The 22726-nt window shown below is 41.8% G+C and overlaps 1 protein-coding gene and 1 long non-coding RNA gene across 5 annotated transcripts in view; one reads left to right on the forward strand and one right to left on the reverse strand.

Moving 5' to 3' along the window:
• jmjd1cb (jumonji domain containing 1Cb) overlaps positions 1-22726 on the forward strand; it is a 224342-nt gene that overhangs the window by 32180 nt on the left and 169436 nt on the right. The gene's annotated exons all lie outside the window — the stretch shown is intronic.
• LOC115571456 (uncharacterized) lies at positions 19053-20300 on the reverse strand. 2 transcript variants are annotated; one of them, XR_003981936.1, is made up of 3 exons: positions 20124-20300; positions 19485-19557; positions 19053-19195 (listed from the first exon to the last, which is right to left on the reverse strand). It is a non-coding gene; the product is annotated as an uncharacterized LOC115571456 (long non-coding RNA). The 2 variants fall into 2 exon arrangements; XR_003981935.1 differs by lacking the exon at positions 19053-19195 and having other exon boundaries at positions 19215-19557.

The raw sequence follows: 22726 nt of genomic DNA on the forward strand, positions 1-22726 counted from the left end.
CCAAATCGTATCGCATCACGATGCATCGCCACATCGATGAATTGCACCCACTTCTAATCAGGGTTAGAGTGATAATGGAAATAGTTAGCTATTAGTTAGCTAAGCTACCACACTATTGCGTGTTCCTTTTTTAATGTTGTGATGGTTTTCTGTGTGCTGCATAACCTGATGAATTCAGTGGAGAGATGGCTGTACATTGGACATCATATCTCTACTAAACTTAACAGACCTTAAAGTCCGTGTAAAGCAGAAATAAATTTGTGTTATGAGTTTGTCACACCACAGAGACATGCATCACTGACCACTGAGCCAAATTTGAAAGATTAAAAAAATTGCCAAGTATATAAAATTAGGTCTCAAAATCATGGAAAAACAAGCACTTCCTCCTGCTGTGAAATGCTGGGGGCGTGTCAGTTAGAGGCGCTGGAACCACGCCCACGCGCGGGAGGGGAGCCTCCTCTGTGTACTGTACAAGGACATAACCTACAGTAACAATGGAAGCTAGCAGTATCATCGGAGGACCCAGCCCGACCTGTTTGAACCATCAGAGCCAGAAACTGACTCTGAGTCAGACACTGATAGTGCTCAGCCTCGTTCCTCACAGTCCATGTTTTACATTACACACAAACGTAAAAGCCCAGTCTACATATAATTCCTTATCATAGCTATATTGGTGCACATAAAATATTACCTGTAGATTATCATTGTGCTGTCAGACTGACTCTGCTGAGGGAATGAGGCCAAATCATGTCATGATTAAATGCAATAACATTTGCTAACATTACATGGGCATGACAGGATGCACGATGTAAAATCACTTTCAGGATTTGCACCTTCAGCAAAATGCATTTAATTGCCCAAATGTACAATATTTATAACTTACATAAGCACATACTTACACTTAGAGCTTAGATCTGGCCCAAAAGAAATCAAGCCCGGCCCGACCCGAGCCAAATCCATGCAGTGATGCCGGTAATGCGTCTAATCTGACCACTTTTTTCAGTGAGGAGTAATCTAACGAGGTAATATTTCCAAACCACTAATCAGATTAAAGTTACTTATTCAAATCACTGTGCGTTACTATTATTTTTTGTCATTTTCCTTAGTAAAAATATATATTTTTGCTTTCTTCTTGCGTCTTGGGGAGTGACGACACGTGCGCGAGAAGTCACATTTTCAGCACGAGGACACTCACTCACGTGTAAAACCACACAGCGGCACAAACAACATGGAGGGAGGAGAGAGATGTGCCTTTTGTAGCTGGAAATACAGTCATTATTTTGAGTTATTAAAAAAAAACACACACACACACACAAATGCTTGATCAAGGGCCGGCACGACCCGGCCCGAGGATATTGACGGGAAATATCGGCCCGCGGTCCTGGTCTGGTCAGGGTCGGGCTCGGGCAGAGAATCTAAACTCTACTTACACTCTCTGGTGGGCACGTAATGCAGGATGAGAGACCTGTTGTCGGCGGGACGGTAGCAGGCGGGCACATAATGCGGGCGGCGGAGATGAGAGCATGCGCTGTCGGTGGGACGCAGTGGCGGTTCTAGACCAGTTTGATAAGGGGGCCAGGTTGGCTTTTTTGTAAGGGGGCGCATACGACCCGGAAAAAAGGATAAGGGGGGGGTCCAGACTCAGAGTTACAGGGGCACTGGCCCCTTTTGGCCCCCCCCTAGAACCGCCCCTGGCGGGACGGGAGGATGCAAGCCGGGGACGAAGAGGGTCGGTTCGGCCCAACTGACCAGCGTCAATGGACTCTGCAGATATCCAGACTTTACCTGGTGACAGTTGCTGTAACTATTGGGGGTAAAGTGGACACTGCAGAGACGGGTGATGGTGGTGATTTCAAACTCTAGCTCCACTTGACAAAATCGATCCACCGTTTCCTTACGTTGTCGTCCGTTGGAAACTTAAATAAGCTAACGGCGCCGTTACCCTGCACACTGGGGCATCCAGGAAAGATGCACGAGCGATGTGGAGGGGACATGACTGTTTAGCTGACTGGTTGACTGGTTAGCTAGCTGCAAACAAGACTCAAGAGCGAACGGAAAAACCACTGTGCTGAATGTATTTATACCACTTCCGCAGCAGGGCAGGGTTTATGCAAATCATGGCCGCGATTACTGACCCGCCCATTAAATCCTGAACACAGAAATTTTGAAACACAGTTTGTGAGCCTAGCTCCAAAATTTAATTCTAAATGGTTGAATGGCTTTTTACATGTTTTAAGGAAATATATTTATGACCTTTTTAATGTGTTTAGAAGAAAATGGCTGAATTTGCTTTACACGGACTTTAATGTCCTTTAACAATTAGTGTCCTGTTTTTTTTCCTGTCTCATCAGTAGCTTACTGCTTTTGGTAGCTATATTTACGTAGTGATATATGTGCTTCTTTTCTTAGCTTTGGTCTTCAAATGCATCTTGACTTTAATTCCTGATAGCATTCAAAAGCTCTGGCATATTCAGCCTGGCCTTGTGCTGTTGATGCATGACTCACTGGCTAGATTTCTGATATTACAGAGAGGGCGAGTGAGAGAGACGAAGAAATGAGAGAGAAACAGAGAAAGAACGATGGAGAGAGACAGAATAAGGGGGAGATGGGCGGATGAAGGGAGGAGAGAGAGATGTTTTAGAGAGCAGGAGCGAAAGAGAGAGGGAATGTTATTTGAAAAATGAAGAGAAGGAGAGAGAGAGCGAGAGCTGTGTACTCTCATTAGTCGTTTGGTTTTCCAGCCAGCCAGGCTCTCTGGCAGAGCGAGAACGAGAGAGCAGAGGAGGAGGAGGAAAAGAGAACGAGAGAGAGCGAAAATGGGAATGTGAGAGAGACAGAGAGAGAGGGGTTTCTTTCTCCTCTGTCTGGCCTCTCTCCCATAGCAACAGCGGCTTAGCCACGTGAACACCAGTTCCTTTGAGTTCACCCACTGCACAGAACTTAACTCATTCAGCTCCAGATCACAGCACAATACAGCAGCAAAGAGCCAGAGAACAGAGAACTTCAGACAAACATAGAAAATAAGTGCGATTTATCTCATTTCACCAACTGAACTGTGCTTCAGTTCGTTAAAACTGGATTGACTGCAATTTTATAAATGGTATCAGAATAGAATAGAATAGAATGTAACTGAGTACAAAAATGTTACAAAGCGTATATCATATTAAAATGATTTCTTCTGTGTTCAGTGAATACACAGCCTACACTGCCAAATGGAACACCAAGAAGAAGGTTAGAATATTGTCATAGAACACATGGTGGGCATAGAGGAATTGATTATGTCATCTAGAGGGGAAGAGTGGAACAGAATGCGTTTGCCCGGTGCTCAATAGAATACGTGTCAAGTAGTGTGGCATAGAATGCTAGATACAGTTATACAGTTGTATGATTATCAACTGGAATACTAAACTAAAGAGTAGCATCACACATTTTAACTTACATTAGACTCTGTTGTCTTTCTGGACGAAATATTCTCACACTAAGCTTTAAGCATGCTTCACTTTTTACCTCAGACATGTCTTGCAAAGCCACTGGCAGATGATGATGATGATGATGAGAGTAATAATGATAATAATACATTTTATTTATATAGCGCCTTTCATGGTACCTAAGGACACAACAAAGAGGAACAAACAAAACAAAGAATAAATGGAGCGCCTGTCAGTCAGCACGCAGGGAATAGCACTGTCCATTAGGGGTGGGTGATATATAACATTTGCGATAATATCGTCATTGTTGTTTTGACGAGGTGCAAATTTCCATTATCGAGTATTTAAATTACTTCGCCAAAAATATTGAAACGCACCCGGAAACTCCTCACATCCACTTCATACACGGTGCAGCATCGCTCTCTGTAGCATGGCAGGATTCAGTCACACACTAGTGGGCCTACGTGATCACGTGACCTCTCGCTAGCATCCTCCTTGCAACAGTTTAGCAGCGCATCGTGATGGCAGAGAGAAAATGCAGGCGTCTCCAGTCCCTGAAGCTACCGGTACTTCAGATGATTGTTGTGTCCGCTTGTTAGCTAGCGCCAAGCTAGGAACGGTCGCTACTTTCAAATTAAAAGCCCCCCGCTAAGAGCCCAGTTCTAAACTACGTTGGGGTAAAATGTAACGCTCTTATTTTGAAGACAAATTCATTGTTACCGTTCACAGCCGAGCTTCACGTCACATCACATGTTGACACCGACCCCAGAGGTGGCTTTTGGAAAAGGAGGAATATTTTAGAATGACAGGGCTGCACATTGCCTCCCTAACCTTGGGGCAAATGTGCCGCCTTTTCTATCTAAAAAGGGCTGTGGACAGACTGGTGTTTTTGGCTCATAATCTGAAGTACCCTTATCAGTGAACCGTTTGCCTAGACAGGGTTTCCTGCAGGAAAAAACTTTGGCCGGGGGGGGAGGTGAGTGGGGGGGTTCAACCCGAGAACGGTTGCCGAGAACCGTTCTCGGCAAAAAAAGAAAAGATTAATTAATTAATTAATTAATTAATTAATTAATGTTTTAATGTTTTAATTGCATTTATTTATTTATATGTGTTTATAATTATGTATATTTATTTATGTATTTATTTATTGAAATGAGACATGAACTACACATTTATGTTTAGACAGTAAAAATCTATTGGCTACATTAGTCATAGGCATACTATTTGGTCTTTCAATATTAATTAACTTCATTCTCTTCAACTCACCATGCTCTGTCTTGTACAGCCAGGGACTATACTTTTTCTTCGCAGCCCATTCAGGATTCCAACCTGAAGCACGGTGATGGGCATGTGCCCTGGTGGTGGTGGTGGTGGTGCTACTGCTACCACATGCAGTGTTACTGTTACATGCAGCGGCCTGTTCGGGCTCTGCAGGCTGTGGAGCGGCCTCAGAGGCAGAGTGCTCCACCGTTGGGGTCAAATCGTTAGCCCCAGTCACCCCACCGGTCGTAAAGAAGGAGGAGATCTTGTGCTGCTTTGCCTTCTCTCCTCGAACCGGCCATCACGACTAGACATTAACATTAAAACATTACTCACCTACTGAATGAGACTGGTTTAATTAATCATGAACAATTAAGCATTGTTGGCCTTTTAATTATTAGGGGGCCAAGCCTGAGGGGCCGAGGGAACCCTATTGTAATTGTAAAGATTTTTATTTTTATTTTTCTCTGGCTAAAAGTGGTGCTGCAGGCTAAACCGTGCAAGGGAGGGCGGTGCAATTTGGAGGGTTGGTCCAGACTCCTGCGAATATCTCAGACACAAAAAACTACATATATCCGCCTGCAGGGGGCGCTATAACCTAGGCCAACACGTTTTTGCCTATAACTCCCAAACCGTATGTTGTACATTCAAAATCCTTTGAATTTACGACATACGGAGCTGAATCACTTTGCGATTGACCACGCCCACTTCCGGTTAGAAAGTTGTTTTGCAAAATCACAAAAACTTGAAAATCTACTTTTTCTAACTCCTCCTTGGGATTTTGTCCGATCTGCGTGAAACTTGCCACATACACTCTTCAGCTCAATCTGATCTAAAGTTATCAAAAGAATTTTGAATTTTTTTGGTCAAAAAATGCGCAAATTGTTCACGGACAAATTTCTGTAGCTAGCTATAAAAATGTAACTGTTTGATATCTCGGTCAAACTAAATGCACCAAATTTGAGATCCTTGGTTGCCATGACACTGGGAAGGGATGAGCCCAATTTGGCGAATTTTGGCCACTAGGGGGCCCTAAAAATATGGGAAGTTTATATCTCTTGAACAGCTACACCGATTTTTACGAAATTTGGTCGGTATGTTGTAGGGCCAATCCTGAGGTCGTATCTTGAAGGTGGTCATGACTGCTCAATGTGGGCGTGGCTTATTACAACATAAACAACAAACATTAATTTCAGCCTAACTATTATGCTGAGAGCTTTGAAATTTATATGCTATTGATAGAATAGGACACAGTTCTTCCATACCAAAAATTGCACATGTCCTCCAGTAGGTGGCGCTATAATAGATGCTGTCGCGTTTTTGCCTGTAACTTCCACATTCACAAACCTTATATCCATATGTTCCCTGAATAGAGCTGGGTTTTCTGACATAGGACACGCCCACTTCTGCTGCACATTTCGTTCGCTAAATCGCCACATATGCAAAACCTCCTTTTTTTAAGTCCTCCTTGGGATTTTTTCCGATCTGCATGAAACTTGGCACGTACACTCTTCAGCTGGACCTGATCTAAAGTTATCAAAAGAATTTTGCTCGGTCAAAAAATTTGCAAATTATTAACGAACACATTTCTGTAGCTAGCTATAAAAATGTAAACTGTTTGATATCTCGGTCAAACTAAATGCTATTAACACTAAATTTGAGTTCCTTGGTTGCCATGACACTGGGAAGGGATGAGCTGAATTTGGCGAATTTTGGCCACTACGAGGCGCTGAAAAGATGGGAAGTTTTTATCTCTTGAACGGCTTCACCGATTTTTACGAAATTTGGTCGGTATGATGTAGGGCCAATCCTGAGGCCATATCTTGAAAGTGGTCATGACTGGTCAATGTGGGCGTGTCTTATTAGAAGACAAAAAACACCAAAAATTAATTTCAGCCAAACTATTATGCTGAGAGCTTTGAAATGTATATGGTAGATATAGAATAGATGACAGTTCTTCCATACCAAAAATTGCACATGTACTCCACTAGGTGGCGCTATAATGGATGCAATCGAGTTTTGCCTGTAACTTCCATATTTCAAATAACACATTTGCAAACCTTATATCCATGTGTTCCCTGAATACAGCTGGGTTTTCTGACATAGGACACGACCACTTCTGCTGCAAATTTCCTTCGCTAAATCGCCACATATGCAAAACCTACTTTTTCCAACTCCTCCTTGGGATTTTGTCCGATCTGCATGAAACTTGGCACGTACACTCTTCAGCTGGACCTCATCTAAAGTTATCAAAGAATTTTGCTAGGTCAAAAAATGCGCAACTTTTAAACGAACACATTTCTGTAGCTAGCTATAAAAATGTAAACTGTTTGATATCTCGGTCAAACTAAATGCTATTAACACCAAATTTGAGATCCTTGGTTGCCATGAGACTGGGAAGGGATGAGCCGAATTTGGCAAATTTTGGCCCCTAAGGGGCGCTAAAATATGGGAACTTTATATCTCTTGAACGGCCACACCGATCTTTACGAAATTTGGTCGTATGATGTAGGGCCAATCCTGAGGCCATATCTTGAAGGTGGTCATAACTGGTCAATGTGGGCGTGGCTTATTACAACAAATCCAAATCGGCACACATTCAGCCTTTTGCACTTCCAGTGCACTTCCCATTACAGCGAATACCACGGCTCAGACATTGGCCTGTGTCCTTACTTTTGCCCCGAGCCCGTCATCCTTTGGGGCCAACTTCCGTGGGCTCTGCGATGCGTGGGGTCCGAGTCGCGCAGGGGCGCTTGGCCCCCGTTCATAACTGCTTGCAGTTCTAGTTCCAGTTGTTACTAGTTGGTGTACGTTTATATTAGACTAAAATAGCCCCTTAGTTTCCGTTGCAGATCTCACCGAGTCATAGCTCAGGCTGCATTTGGAACAAATGGGGTTGATGATTTATTCTTAAGTCTGTATATCATAAATCATCCTTGATGTTATATCTTTATGCGAGTATTTCAATATTTTTGCTCACCTCTTTGCGACGTGTTGCCTCTTGAATTTCTGAGATGACTCAGAGGACAGGTGATGAACCGGAATGACCTTTATCCTGAACCCCGACATCAGTGACGCCGATAATGTCAAATTTGCAGCTGTATCAGATGAAGCTGCCATTCCATCGCAGTCCAAAAAATCAGTTAAATTCTTTCGGTTCCATTGTTAAGTTTTGGTTAATTCCTTAATGAGTAGCATGGTCATTATAGGCCAACCTGTTGGATTCATTTTATGGCATTTTTCTTGACGAGCAGATGTCGCTGTTTAATTTCACTTCCAGCTTCTTCTTTTTTTCTTTTTTTTGGGCGGCCATTAATGCACGTAGGATCTGCATTTTCAAACTCTTTACTCGCCAGGATGGTAGTTTTTCAGATGATGAAAATCTTTTGCTGAGGTTCTCATCTTGCAGCGCGTCGGATGGAATACTCTCGTCTGAACTGGTAGCGTGTGTGTGTGTGTGTGTGTGTGAGAGAGAGAGAGAGATATGGCGCAGAATGCGCTGCAGGAAGACAGCGCAGCACTAAAGAATCAACATTAATTCATTATAACACAAATCTATCTATGTGCGCTGGTAGATTAGTTCTCAAGCACTGCCGTGTCACTTGCATGCATTGCATCAATTTATTTATTTATTTATTTTTTTTTCCCGACATTCTAGCCTGGGCGCTACAAATTTCAGGCCGGGCGGGGCGCCTGGCCAAATAAGGTCTGCAGGAAACCCTGCTCGAATGTTATTTGTTCAAAGTTCTGCAAAGTTTTCTGGCATCTGTGAATAGCTGTAATAATACTGGGTCTTTTTTCTATCTGAGAATTGTGGATTTCTTTTGTTTACAAATCTTTTTATTTTTGTACAATATTTGAGAAAACCCTTAGTGAAGCTTTTTCGCAAATGTCTTTTTTGGATTTTTTTGTTGCTGTTGTTGTACAATCCTGGATGGAACTTGAAGTTAGTCATTTGTTTAATAAGGCCATAAGATAGACTTGATGATGCGCAATAATTCTCAAAATATGCATAGAGCACTTTGTTACAAATGCTATTGTTTTTATTTTATCATATGCTCTTGTTTGTCTGCACTGCAACACAATTTACCTGACAGCTGAATGTTTACAGGATTCAATATTCCTACATTGTAGTTCAATTATTGAGTTCAAAAGTACAAAAATGGAGAGTCTTTCTTTTATTTGTACTTGAATGCTAAAGTTTAAAGAAAATAAATAAATGTTTTCCTTCAAGTTGAAATCTGTTCAACTTTTCACACCGCTGGGCACTCGGTGAAAAAAGTTTTTGAGAGCCCTCAGCGCTAAAAACGCGTTTGGTGGACACAAGCCCTAACTCACACAATTCCAATCACATTTTAAAGGATATGGACTGATTATCGTTATCGCCAAAATCCCCCAAAATATCGAGATATTGTTTTTTGCACATATCGCTCACCCCTACTGTCCATATAAACAAACTTGCATCTGGAGGTCCTGTGCACACAGCGAGGAGACCAAGAGATCCAATCCCAGCAATGAAGCCTTGGGTGAAGTGACAGCAGAGGTCCAGGAGCTCCTGCGCTGAACAACTGAAGACCCCGCCAGCAACGGCGCCCATCCAACATCCAACATCGGCGACCATCCAACATCGCTGCAAGCTGGGGGAGACCACAGCAGCAGAGGAGAGCGACAAAGGAGCCAGGCTGAAGTTGTGGTGGAGGGAGGACCAGCGGAGCAATGATGGACAGCCCACAGAGCACCGAGCAAGTCGGTTTAATAATTAGCGTTGCTAGGCCAACAGCTGATCAGCGAGGCTGACAGCTGATTGCCGAGGCTGACAGCTGATCAGCGGGGCTAACAGCTGATCAGCGGAGACAGCAGAGTTCATGGAGCCAGTTGTGTGCGGCCTTCAAAGTTAATAGCACAGCCCCAGAGTTTGTAGGAACAACTTGGCTGTCTGTTTTCAACAGAAAAAAGCAGTTTTGCCACGGATTGAGAAGCAGCGATATTCACGCCAGCTTCCTCTCGCATCCGGGTTGCCATGGATAGTTTCCATATGTAACTAAACCTATAGTTTGACATGTGTGACCGGTCAGTCAAATAGTTGGACTGGACATTAGATGGACTTACCCTGCCAGCTCCTTATTACAAGTGGTTGTAACGTCTTGAGCCCATGTATGAAGAGAGCAGGTCGCTGAGTGTGAGTGGGAACGTTGATGACCTTTCTATCAAGTGCCTGTAGGGCTGTAACGATACATGTATCAAAGCCGGAATTGCAACACTCAGATCCACAAACCTGTCTCGCTGTGTGAGAAGGCGGAATCGTGACACAGTTTCCAGTCCAGATCCAGCCTTATGAGCTATCAGTGCTACCAAACTTTTTTAATGACTATTATTATGATTATTATTTGGATTTAACATTATGAAAATACGAAGATCTAAACCATAAAATTAGTTGAGGATATTATTTCAATTTACCTGTAAGTGTACCCAACAGCGTGTCATGTGACTACCCTCCGATCATGAGACGCTTAACTTTTTGCAAACAGCTGCTAGGCTAGTTCAACAACGTGGGTGAAGAAGTTGCCTGCAAGAAGATGGCTAATGCCTGTAACCCTGATATTGCAGACCCTCCAAGCTCATCTAGGTCAGCGGTGTGACAACCATTTTCCGTAAGGGTTTTAAGAAGCTTCCTCAAGTGACAGGCAACACGTAGTGTTTGGTCGAGACTGTTTGGTCCAGCCCGCGAGGCAATCCATAAGTACACCCACAAAAAATTAATTCAGGTAGAATTATTTCAAATGTTCATTTAAATGCCCCCGGGGCTGGTTTCTCTCTTTCCGAACCATAATCATTGTCATTGCCTCGTGTCCTCATTGATTGACAGGTGACAACAATGAGAGGAGGATAGCGTTGTCTAAAACGGAGCATGGCTACTAAAAATAGAAAAGTTGATGCGGATCGTCGCTCTTTCCAGGACAAATGGACTTATGAATTCTTCTTTGTGGAAGTGAGAGGCAAGCCTGTGTGCCTGGTGTGTGGGGACGTGCTGGCCGTACAGAAAAAAGCAAGCCTTGACCGTCATTACAGCGCAAAACATGCTAAACTGGATACCCTGAAAGGACAAGCACAGGTGGATAAAGTTGCCACTCTCCAACGGAGTTTGAGTGGCCAGCAAGCAGTTTTATCCAAACCACGAGCGGACCAGGACAACGTGACGCAGGCTAGCTTTGTGGTGAGTGAGCTAATCGCCAAGAAGCTGAAATCTCATTCTGAAGGGGAATTTGTGAAGAAGTGCCTCATTGCTGCTCTGGAGATGCTCGCATCAGAAAAAATCAAGCTCTTCCAAAGTGTCGGTTTGTCTCGGAGAACTGTCTCAGATCTGATTACTGACATGGCACAAGACATTGACAAATCATTGAAGGATGCTGCAAGAGATTTCCAGTTTTTCTCTTTGGCCTGTGATGAGACAACGGACATAACAAACACAGCTCAACTAGCCATTTTTGTGCAAGGGATTACAGCCGACTTTGAAATTAGAGAGGAATTGCTCTCGTTGCAAGCCATGCATGGGACTACTAAAGGAGAGGATCTGTTTGAGCAAGTTGGTTTGGCCATGAACAAATTTGACCCCCAGTTTAACAAGCTGAGCACCCTGGCGACAGACGGAGCCCCAGCTATGGTTGGCACCCAAAAAGGATTGACTGCATTGGTCAAAAAAGAAATGAGTCGTCTCAGTCTGGATCCAAGGGAGTTGTTTGTTTTTCACTGTATCATACACCAAGAGAGTTGTGTGCACATTCCTTGAAGCTCAATTCTGTGATGAAAGTTGTTGTTTCCGCCATAAACTTCATCAAAAGCAGAGGACTGAATTGTCGCCAGTTTAGGGAGCTACTGGGTGTGCTGGAGTCGGAGTATGGAGATCTGGTTTACCATTGTGAGGTGCGGTGGCTAAGTTGTGCAAATATCCTTCCATGGTTCTACAACTTGAGGGAAGAGGTAAAGCAGTTCATGGCGTTGAAGGGGAAACCAGTCGTGGAACTCATTGACAGCAAGTGGCTGTGTGATTTAGCCTTCATGATGGACATTGCCAAGTACCTCTTAGAGCTGAATGTCAAGCTCCAAGGTCCTAACCAGCTTCTCAGTTCTCTTTTTTCAAATGTGAAATCATTTAAAGCTAAGCTAAAGCTGTGGCAAGTGCAACTGGAAAGGGGCATCACTGTGCACTTTCCCTCTCTGCAAGAACAAAAGCCAGCTGTGACATCTGAATATGCTGATGGTTGTGAAAAACTCCTTCAGGCCTTTGGACAGAGGTTCCACAACTTGAAAACCAAACAAAAAGACCTGAACATGTTTGCAGCACCCTTCACTATGGAACCAGCTGATGTGCCAGACAATCATTTCGAGCTGCACTTTATCTGCAAAGGCAGATATGACAATCTCCCTCTGCTTGAGTTTTACAAACTGCATCTGTGTGTGGAGGATTTCCTGTTCTGAGGAGACATGTGCTGAAGTTTGCATCACTGTTTGGGACAACCTACTGCTTTGAACAGTTATTTTTTAAAACTGACTCTTGCAAAGACTCGGCTCCGCTCAAGACTGACTGACCCAAACCTGGAAAACCAGCTGAGAGTAGCATCGTCATCACTGCCACCTGACATCAGACGTCTCACCAAGGAGAAGCAGTTCCAGCCATTGCATTAGGTCACACGGATATAATAATGATACTAATAAGTAAGCTTCTTTTTTTCAACCTCAGATTGACAGTACACAACCTTTATAATGTACCTCGAATCATTTCATAGCATTCTGATGTGAAAATAAACAAATATAGCCCTCTAAAATCTCATATATCAGCTTTAAATCATTCGAAAAATGACATCTGACCAGTATTCAGCCTGCTTTTAAAAGAAAACTCCCTGTTTCCACTCAACAATTTCAACTCAGATTGATAGTAGATAATCTGATATGAGACAACTCAGATCTGTCATTTTCGAGTGATTTAAAGCTGATCCGTGAGATTTCAGAGGGCTGATTTTTTTTTTTTTATTTCACATCAGAATGCTCTGACATGATTTGAGGTACATTATAAGGTTGTCTACTGTCAATCTGAGGTGAAATTGTTGAGTGGAAACAGTGCTCTGAATCCTGTGTGATGGCCATACATGCGAGTGGAGATGTTCACATGGACATTAAAATGTCTTTTCTATGCTTACAGTTGTTTTTTCAGAAAAGTTGTATCACATTTTTGGTTTAAGTTATACGTGATTGGTTACAACAAAGTACAAGACAGGTTTCTGAAACCAAAGAAGGAAAGCCAACATGATTAGGGCACTGTTCTGTAAGCCCTGATGTCAAGATAACACCGTGGTTCTTCCTTATACACGTATTGGAGACAATTATTTTAATGCTATCTGTCTTACTATCTGCATTGTTATTCTTGCATGGTTTCTGTCTCAGCTATCGGCATCATTTTACATAGTTAATTTCACACAGTCGTAGTCCCCTCTTGTCTTTATATATTTTTTAGATATGGCGTATTAAAGGAGTCATCACCTGGTTTTTTACATATCCAGTCCCTCTTGGATCGCTTTGGATCAATTCTTAAAACTTTCTCACGCGAGATTATGCGCGAGGTTTTGACCGGTCCGGATGTGCATTGTATTAATATGTAATGAGGCGCGCGTTGATTGGCCGCAGGAAGGACAGAGCCGGAATGGGGGGCAAGCCTGCATGCACACAGACTCCAAAACATAAACAGCCCCCTGTCATGGCGCACACACTAAATGACGAACCGTACGGAATTCAGGCATTTATGTACGAGCCGGAGTCGGAAACCGAACGGGAGAGTGAAGAGGCAGAGACGGTGAAGAGACACGTTTAGAGCAGGATGTCTCTGAATGGTAAATTATTTTTTTTTCCTTCTTACTTTTCACACTCGTGTTTAACATGTAAGACCTGAGTTTTACTGCTGGCGGTCACGATGTATGGCGTGAAAATGACAGAGAAATAGGCAGATTCGGCGTGCTCACTCAGAAAGTCTGGCTGAGGACGGCTGTGAGCCGATGCTTATGCAAGTAGCCTCTTGTGGTAACGTCACCACAGGAGCAGAGTCAAAATCTCGTGCTTTAGGAACACGCACTACTGTGCGCTATTCCTGTACGGAAAAAGAGCCAAAGCGAAAAAAATAAGCCACTTTCAAACTCCAGCTTTTCAGGCAAGTTTCAACAGAGGTCCAACACCAATATGCATGATTTAACAAGAGAAATTGCGATTTCCGGGTGATGACTCCTTTAAGGTTCTGAACTTCAAAGATAGCCCTTTATTTGTCAGCAAGATGCAGAAGGCGGGGTGGTGAGATGGTAATGGCTCATAGTATGAGGGTGAGTGAGCACGGTTTTAGCCCTAACAAATAACTAGACTTGTAATCAAGAGGCCTTTCCTGTCATTGCAAACTTGTTCCGTCTCGGTCCTGTTGCCCAGTGTTTGATGTAAGTGTGACCGTTTTTCACTCCTGTAAATCTGTTCTCAAAGGTGCTTCTAAAGTCTGTATGGTATGATTGGGCTCTTTTCAGCAAGCGATGTTTGTGTGAATGAAAGATACACCTACATGTCTACAGTGTAATAATGCAGATCTAATTTATGTAAATATGTTTTAAAATATGTACATATTTAGATAAAGAATCTAGTATTTATATTAAATATGGTTGATTGTTGTCATGACTTTCTTTTATCTTCAGAAAAACTGATGTACCATTCTTGAATTAAAAGCTCAAATGAAGCAGATGATGTTGATGTCCTCCAGTGTGGTTGGGAAACGTTTTATCAGCTGCATCCTCAATATGCAAAGGTAGAATTTCTGCATGGATGGTACACATTGTTAAGTTGTTTTTTTTATGTACCCTTTGTTTGCCATGATCCTGTGTGTGCAAACATCGCATCCGGTTTAAATAAATTAAGTCAAACAGCAGCCTCTATTAAATTCAGACCAGTTTATTTGACCCAGAGGGGCATTTGCAAACTCACGAAGAGTAGTACAATTAACAAGAAGTTAATGTTGGACTTTTCACATGGCAGTATTTTTTAATATCACCTCAGATTACTGTGGATTGATTTGAGGTACATGATAAGGTTGTCTACTAACAATCTGGTGTGAAATTGTTCAGTGGAAACAGAGTTTTCTTTCAATAGCAGACTGAATTCACAGGGAATACAATTCAGATCTGCCATTTTCGAGTGATTTAAAGCTGATACAGTGGGGCAAAAAAGTATTTAGTCAGCCACCAATTGTGCAAATTCTCCCACTTAAAAAGATGAGAGAGGCCTGTAATTTTCATCATAGGTACACTTCAACTATGAGAGACAGAATGGGGGGAAAGAATCCAGGAAATTACATTGTAGGATTTTTAATGAATTAATTGGTAAATTCCTCGGTAAAATAAGTATTTGGTCACCTACAAACAAGCAAGATTTCTGGCTCTCACAGACCTGTAACTTCTTTAAGAGGCTCCTCTGTCCTCCACTCGTTACCTGTATTAATGGCACCTGTTTGAACTCGTTATCAGTATAAAAGACACCTGTCCACAACCTCGAACAGTCACACTCCAAACTCCACTATGGCCAAGACCAGAGAGCTGTCAAAGGACACCAGAAACAAAATTGTAGACCTGCACCAGGCTGGGAAGACTGAATCTGCAATAGGTAAGCAGCTTGGTGTGAAGAAATCAACTGTGGGAGCAATTATTAGAAAATGGAAGACATACAAGACCACTGATAATCTCCCTCGATCTGGGGCTCCACACAAGATCTCACCCCGTGGGGTCAAAATGATCACAAGAACGGTGAGCAAAAATCCCAAAACCATACGAGGGGACCTAGTGAATGACCTGCAGAGAGCTGGGACCAAAGTAACAAAGGCTACCATCAGTAACACACTACGCCGCCAGGGACTCAAATCCTGCAGTGGCAGACGTGTCCCCCTGCTTAAGCCAGTACATGTCCAGGCCCGTCTGAAGTTTGCTAGAGAGCATTTGGATGAGCCAGAAGAGGACTGGGAGACTGTCATATGGTCAGATGAAACCAAAATAGAACTTTTTGGTAAAAACTCAACTTGTCGTGTTTGGAGGAGAAAGAATGCTGAGTTGCATCCAAAGAACACCATACCTACTGTGAAGCATGGGGGTGGAAACATCATGCTTTGGGGCTGTTTTTCTGCGAAGGGACCAGGACGACTGATCCGTGTAAAGGAAAGAATGAATGGGGCCATGTATCCTGAGATTTTGAGTGAAAACCTCCTTCCATCAGCAAGGGCATTGAAGATGAAACGTGGCTGGGTCTTTCAGCATGACAATGATCCCAAATACGCAGCCCGGGCAACGAAGGAGTGGCTTCGTAAGAAGCATTTCAAGGTCCTGGAGTGGCCTAGCCAGTCTCCAGATCTCAACCCCATAGAAAATCTTTGGAGGGAGTTGAAAGTCCTTGTTGCCCAGCGACGGCCCCAAAACATCACTGCTCTAGAGGAGATCTGCATGGAGGAATGGGCCAAAATACCAGCAACAGTGTGTGAAAACCTTGTGAAGACTTACAGAAAACGTTTGACCTCTGTCATTGCCAACAAAGGGTATATAACAAAGTATTGAGATGAACTTTTGTTATTGACCAAATACTTATTTTCCACCATAATTTGTCATTTTAGAGGGCTGAATTTTTTTACTTCATTTTTTAATTTAATGATTTCAGGTACATTATAAGGGTATCTGCTGCTCTAACTACTAAACATCAGGAACAGATTATTAAAAAATTAGATACACTGAGATGGATAAAATTCAAATTGGCTGAAACATTAATTAATGTTCATGATATTCATATTATTGCAATTAAGTTTAAAAAGGCCATAAAAATATGTTGTGATCTGCTTACTTTAAAAAAAAACAAAAATGTCATGGTCCTTGAGGGATGGTACGAAAATTGAAATGGCCCTCGATAGGAGAAAGGATCCCCACCCCTGCCTTAGAAGATGGAGGCCATGGCATTTAGATTTTTTAATCATCTATTTGTTTACTTACAAGTTACTTGATTTGTGATTTACTGCTGAAGTCTGTTACCTCAGCGTGAAAGCTAATTAATTTACTTTGTGTATTTATATTTTATAGGTATATTATGTTGTATGCGTCCCGTTAGCTCTGCTGCTGCTTGTCTCACTTGCGTCGCTAAGTAGTACTGTCAAGACGCGACAGTCCTGCAAATGAATTGCTGTGTGGCCAAATTTTTCTGCATACTGGAGGTAGTTCCTCCTTTGATGAAATGAAAGGTTCTGAAGAAGAATCGGTTCTCGATTCCCATCCCTACTGAAAATACACTCCAAACACGCTATATGTTACAAATCTCTCAACTCTCAAAACTCGCGATCTCTGTTGCTGTTTCTATCACCGTCACTGCTGCTGTCACTCTTTCTCTGCCGTCCTTCCCACAACTTCCCCGTTCCTCAGCAACCAAATCATGTGTTTTGCCATATAATTTTATGATTGGTTGGTGTTGTGCCTTTTTCCACCGATAGGGCGTGTTTTTTTGCTTGCAAACACTTCCTGCTTGCGGACACTTTCATGACAAAAGCCTGTTTTTACCGTTTCTTCCTGCACCAGACACAAAGCAAATGTGACGGCAATGTTCGCGAGCGTGGCAGACTTTATTTATCGTAAATCCAGTTCTGGACGCGCCAGCGCGTCCGTCGATTTAGGAGGTGGGGCGTGAGTGTGGGCTAGCAGCTAGCTACACACGAACATCTACAGATTCCGATTCCAGTTTGTTGTCCTCGCGTCTCCGGATCTCCTCAGACTGGAACAGACTCGGTCTGGACTCGTTCAGTCTCATTAATCCACAACAGTCAGTTTAGATGCACAGAATGGGATCGAACCGCCGACAAAATCCCGATCCAGCTTGTGCCGCTGCAGGTATACATCTAGTGTTGTCACAATACCAAAATTATGATTTCTAAAATATAGAAATATAATAAATACCCTCCTAAAATATCTCGATACAGAAACGATAACACAGCGGAAGACTAAAACATCAAAAGTAATGGCATACATTTTAGATCACAGAATGTGGAACTTAAAATGATTTATTTCTTTTTATTATATATATATTTTGGTAAAAGCTGCTGAGCTTTATAGCTTCTGTATCTGTATCTAAGAAGACAAGTGTCCTTTTGTTTTGTTCATTTGTCTTGTTTGCACTCAGAGATTATTAAATAACCTGATTTTTCATTAAAAGCTCAGTGCCAGTAGTAGAAAAAAATTAACAGCAATTTTACAATTTTATTTGGCATAAAAATAATGAACATAAATGACATCAACAGCAAGTCTTGCAATTCATAAAATAAGACAATACTATATTCGTCCCACAAAGGGGAAATTTGCATTTGATGTTGATAAAATTCAAACCCTGGATTATTAGCCTGCAAACTACATTAGTGCACTGAAGTACAACTCAGATGACCCAGACCTGTGCTGTGTTCCGATATTCATACTTCCATGAGTACACTTAAACGTAGTACACTATCCACACTTACTAAGTACGCAGATTTCAGCAGGTGAGTGTTGTTCCAAATCTAATATACTGTGGTGCACTTACCGGAAATTACGATCGTGACAGCCACTGCGGCTCGTCACCCGCCAAAAACATCCTGCTTTGAAGGGTGAACAAAAGAAATCTACGACTTCACTTTTTAACAATTACAATCCTACAATCCTGCAATATGGCTCCACTGCAGGCGCTGTCGTCTCAGTAGCCATTTAAAAAAAAAGTTGAAAATTTTTCTGATGTCGTTCTCATGACCCACGTCATTTCGACGGCTAATAGACGGCGTCATTTTACCTTGTTTCCAAGTCGAATAGACGACATTTCAACCTTTGTCAAAATACACATGTAATGTATTGCATTTAAAAAGATGTTTACCTAAACTGAGTGTTTCAACTAGTGCCTACATAACTGGCATTACCACATCCATAAATTCTATGACAAGCACAGCTCTTGTGCTGTACACATGTGCAATTCTCAATGCTCTAATGTACAACTATTTGAATTAACTTCTCAATTTCAGCAAACAATTCCTCAAACTGCATCCAGGTCAAAAAGTCCAATAGACAACAGCAAATTTAACTTTTGCCAACTTAAAATATCACAGGAATGGTGGACCTGATTGAAACTTTGATAGTAAATAAACTCAACTGTGATAAAGTTAAATACCTGAGTGATGTTCACCCATACCGTAAAATAAAAGTAGTACATGGACTAATCTTAGGTAAAAAAGACAGCATTCAGGACCAGATATATGTATCGAGTTATCTATATATTGAACACTTGAATAAAAACGAACATGTTTAATGTAACAAATGTTTTATTTAATTAAAGTCCAGTGGGGGTCTGCCCCTTGCCCCCACTCCTTGCTGGGGCATGTTTCAGGTGGGTCTGGATAATACTTTCTATTTCTGCGTCCGTGGCCTTCACACTCCATCTCTTCACAGCAGCTGGAGAGAGGGCATTTTCACAGAGCGCCTATTCAGATGTTAGATGCACTTTATAGATGGCAGGAACACTTTGTTTTGGGAGTTGAAAGAGTAATGAAAGAACCACTTCTTAGAGCCACACAGTAGCCTGAATCTGATGGTTCCTAATAAAGCCAGTAGGCATTAACAGTCTGTGCTATGGTAGCCCAGCTGAGCCCAGGATAGCCACATGCAAATGAAGCCCATTCAGTAATTTCAGTTATATCAATCTTAGTCGCTTACACTTGATCACATGACACAGCTTTGTCACCTTAAAAGGCAGTTTGTCACGTTGTCCCCCTCCATGCATGTTGTATTTCGCCATGACTCCATTCGTCATGAGCCTGTCAGACAAAATTCCTGTAAGCATTTTGTACATATAACGAAATAAAAACAGCACCAAGAGTTTGTCATTTACATCATTGGATCAGTAATATAGGAAGTTGTGTACTATAACTTTTACATTAAAATGTGTTTTTGTTCCACTCAATCTAAATTCCCTCTGCTGGCCCCCACACTACCCACACTTAAGGACTACAACATATTTCCGATGTCTACTTGACAAAAATTCTGCACCTTATAAAATATTAAGTGTTCTCAATCTTTCAGTATTTGTAGTTTGACATTTTTAAATTGGTAAATTCCTTTGATTTACCCGCATTTTAAATGACACATCAAATTAAATTATATGGACAACAGTTGTTTTGGTGCGTGTGTGTGATAGCTAATCCTGATGGTGGTGCTGTTTTGGGAGGAAAGTCTTTGGATTTTCGCAGGGCTTGGTCATTTGACCTGGAATTATTTTTGTCTTCAGTGGGTAGGGCTATGTGTGCTCTGTGGTAATGTTTTCCACCTGTCAGAAGTTCCTGGTGCTTGTGATTGATACAGTGCTAAACCAGCAGAGACATACCTGTTCATGAACCTTGTAGTGCCATCCCTGAGGTTTTTGTCACCGACTCTGGACAACAAGGTTATCTGTAATCACAGAACACGAATGCTTTACCTGAGACAATACTAGTGTGGTCCAAAAAACATAACATCTTTCGCGCAGGTGCCTGGCTGTTCACATAGGGAGCACAATAGCACATTAGAGTTTTTTTTTAAAGGATAATTCCATTTCATTTCAAACATGTGCCACAGTTTCGTAATACATTTACTCTAAAAGAATGAATTTGAAGATATTCCTCACCGTTGCTGCTGTTATGCATTAGCTCCTCTGTCCAAGCATCATCACAACAGCGTAAAACAGGGGCGGACAGCTCTGAGGCTGTATTCATATATTCATATACATTCAAGGTCCCCCCACCCAGTATGTGTGTGTGTGTGTGTATTTCACCTGGTGCGCGTCTTGTTATTTCTTGATATAAAACCTCTCACAATAAACCTGTCAAGTGAGGTAAATTGGACAAATAGTTATCAAAACAGGCCTATGCGAGGGACAGAGACACACAAATAGATTCCTTTTATATGTAGAGAGATAGTGACATTGATTAATCTCTTCAGCCCTAGCTTCATTTTGAAGCAAACACGCCTAAAGCGACATGCCAAAATTAAAATGATAGAGAGGCCTCTGAAGTCAACAAAAATGTAAAAATTTTAGTGCGCCTAAAATAAAAAATGTGTTTCAGGATGAATAACTGCTTGTGGCTTCATCTGAGCATGTCAATGACATTATGGGGCTGTATCCACACCATCAGTGAACACTTGTTTCAAATTTGAACAAGATGGCACAAAGTATGATCATTCTACAGTCTTTAGTCCATGTAAAGATCCAGCCGAGCTCCATTTTGAGACACCAAATGAATATGATGTTTTGAGACACCTAAAGGACTTTTTTCTTTACATTTTGATATATTTAATTAGTTGGAGTAAGAATATGCACACACTTTGAGCCATAAAAAGTGTTATTTCTGGGTGGACACGTACTTCTCTGTCATTGACAGGTGGCTGTGTGGCTCTGCACTGCTCGATGCTAGGCTCGGTTTAGCATCGATGCTAGGCTCGGTTTGGCGTCTGTTCCCGTACAAGTTACATGATTACACAGACCCTATACCTATCGTAAACGGTTCAGAAGTAGTTTAATGTTTTGTAAAACATGTTTTAGAGGGTTAAGGGATTGAAAACAGTACAAGGCCTAGTCGAACATTGTTTGTCCTAGCCTCACGTAGCCTGTGAGCTAACTCTCGGCTAGTCCATTTAGCTCGACACTATCATCCCTGTCGCTCTCAAAGCCTGAAATACTAAAAAACAGAAGACCGGGTACAACATAAATTCCAAGAGGTCACTGCACAATGCACAGGAAAAGGCTTTTGGACACACGGCTGTTTCACACGGCAGCCATTTCGGCTGCTAGCCACCGATCGGTTACGAATAAAAGCAAAAACCAGCTATCTGTAACAATACACGACAACAACAATAATATCAAGAGTTTAACATGCAATTGATAAACATATGTCTTACCAAACACAGTTTCATTTTAAATTAGAGTACATTTCGTAATTCACCTTTCACACAGTCTCTCCTCCTCGTCAACTGCCACTGCCAAGTTCTTCTTCTTGTGCATGCATCGGAAACCGCTAGGTGCGCTAACTACGCAAGGAAAAATAGTTCCTAGATGGATGCTAGGATCACAAACATTTCAGCCCACATTGCCAATATACATGATACAACATTGTTTTCTTTAATTCACAAACATATTTCCATCATTTCGAATACTTTTTAACATTTGTGTGCGTTGATATAGCGTCGAAACAACGTTGAAACAACGTAAATTGATGCCGTCTAAGAGCTGTGGAAATGATGTTGGTCATTTCAGCCCCTCAGATAGACGTCAAATCAACCTGCCTGCCCGACGTTAATCAGACGTGACTGGATATCTTCATCTCGACACAGCAGTAGGTAGAAGAAATAATTCTTGACAGTGTTTTTTCAGTTAAATATGTTTTCTTTGAGATCGTATTCCCCCTAATGTTATCACGTGGAAAAAAAGTCGAATTAAAGTCACAACGTGAAGCGACGTTGATTGGACGTCTTCATCTAGACGCAGGTCGAGAAAATGTTTGCTGGGATCTGTCTGTTAAAAACCTGTCTTTTTGACAGTTAGTCAATTCTAAGTCTAAAATATGTAAAATTGTCTAGTAATATCATTATGAACCGATACCTTAATTTGTTATGAATATTGTGCCATTTTTTAAAATTGGATGAGGCTTATGGAGTCTGCAGCACCTACAGTGCTTGAAATCCTGAATAGTTCAAGCCTGATGTGACTTGGTATTTGGTGTGTCTCAGCTGGAATGTGAACCGCAATTAAACAAGTTAACTCTTGTTACCAGAGAGAGAGGAAAGATTCCCTCACTTAGAACTCATCCTCTCATTGTCAGCACTTTCTCTGTCTGTCTGCATGTCACTCTCTATTTGAGCCCAAACTAATGTGTGTTTTTCATAATCAATTAAATTATTGATTAGTTATTGTATATTTTATGTACATGTATGTACCAACGTCATATTAAACCC

The sequence above is a fragment of the Sparus aurata genome, chromosome 20 (assembly GCF_900880675.1).
Source record: "Sparus aurata chromosome 20, fSpaAur1.1, whole genome shotgun sequence".
NCBI lineage: Eukaryota > Metazoa > Chordata > Actinopteri > Spariformes > Sparidae > Sparus > Sparus aurata.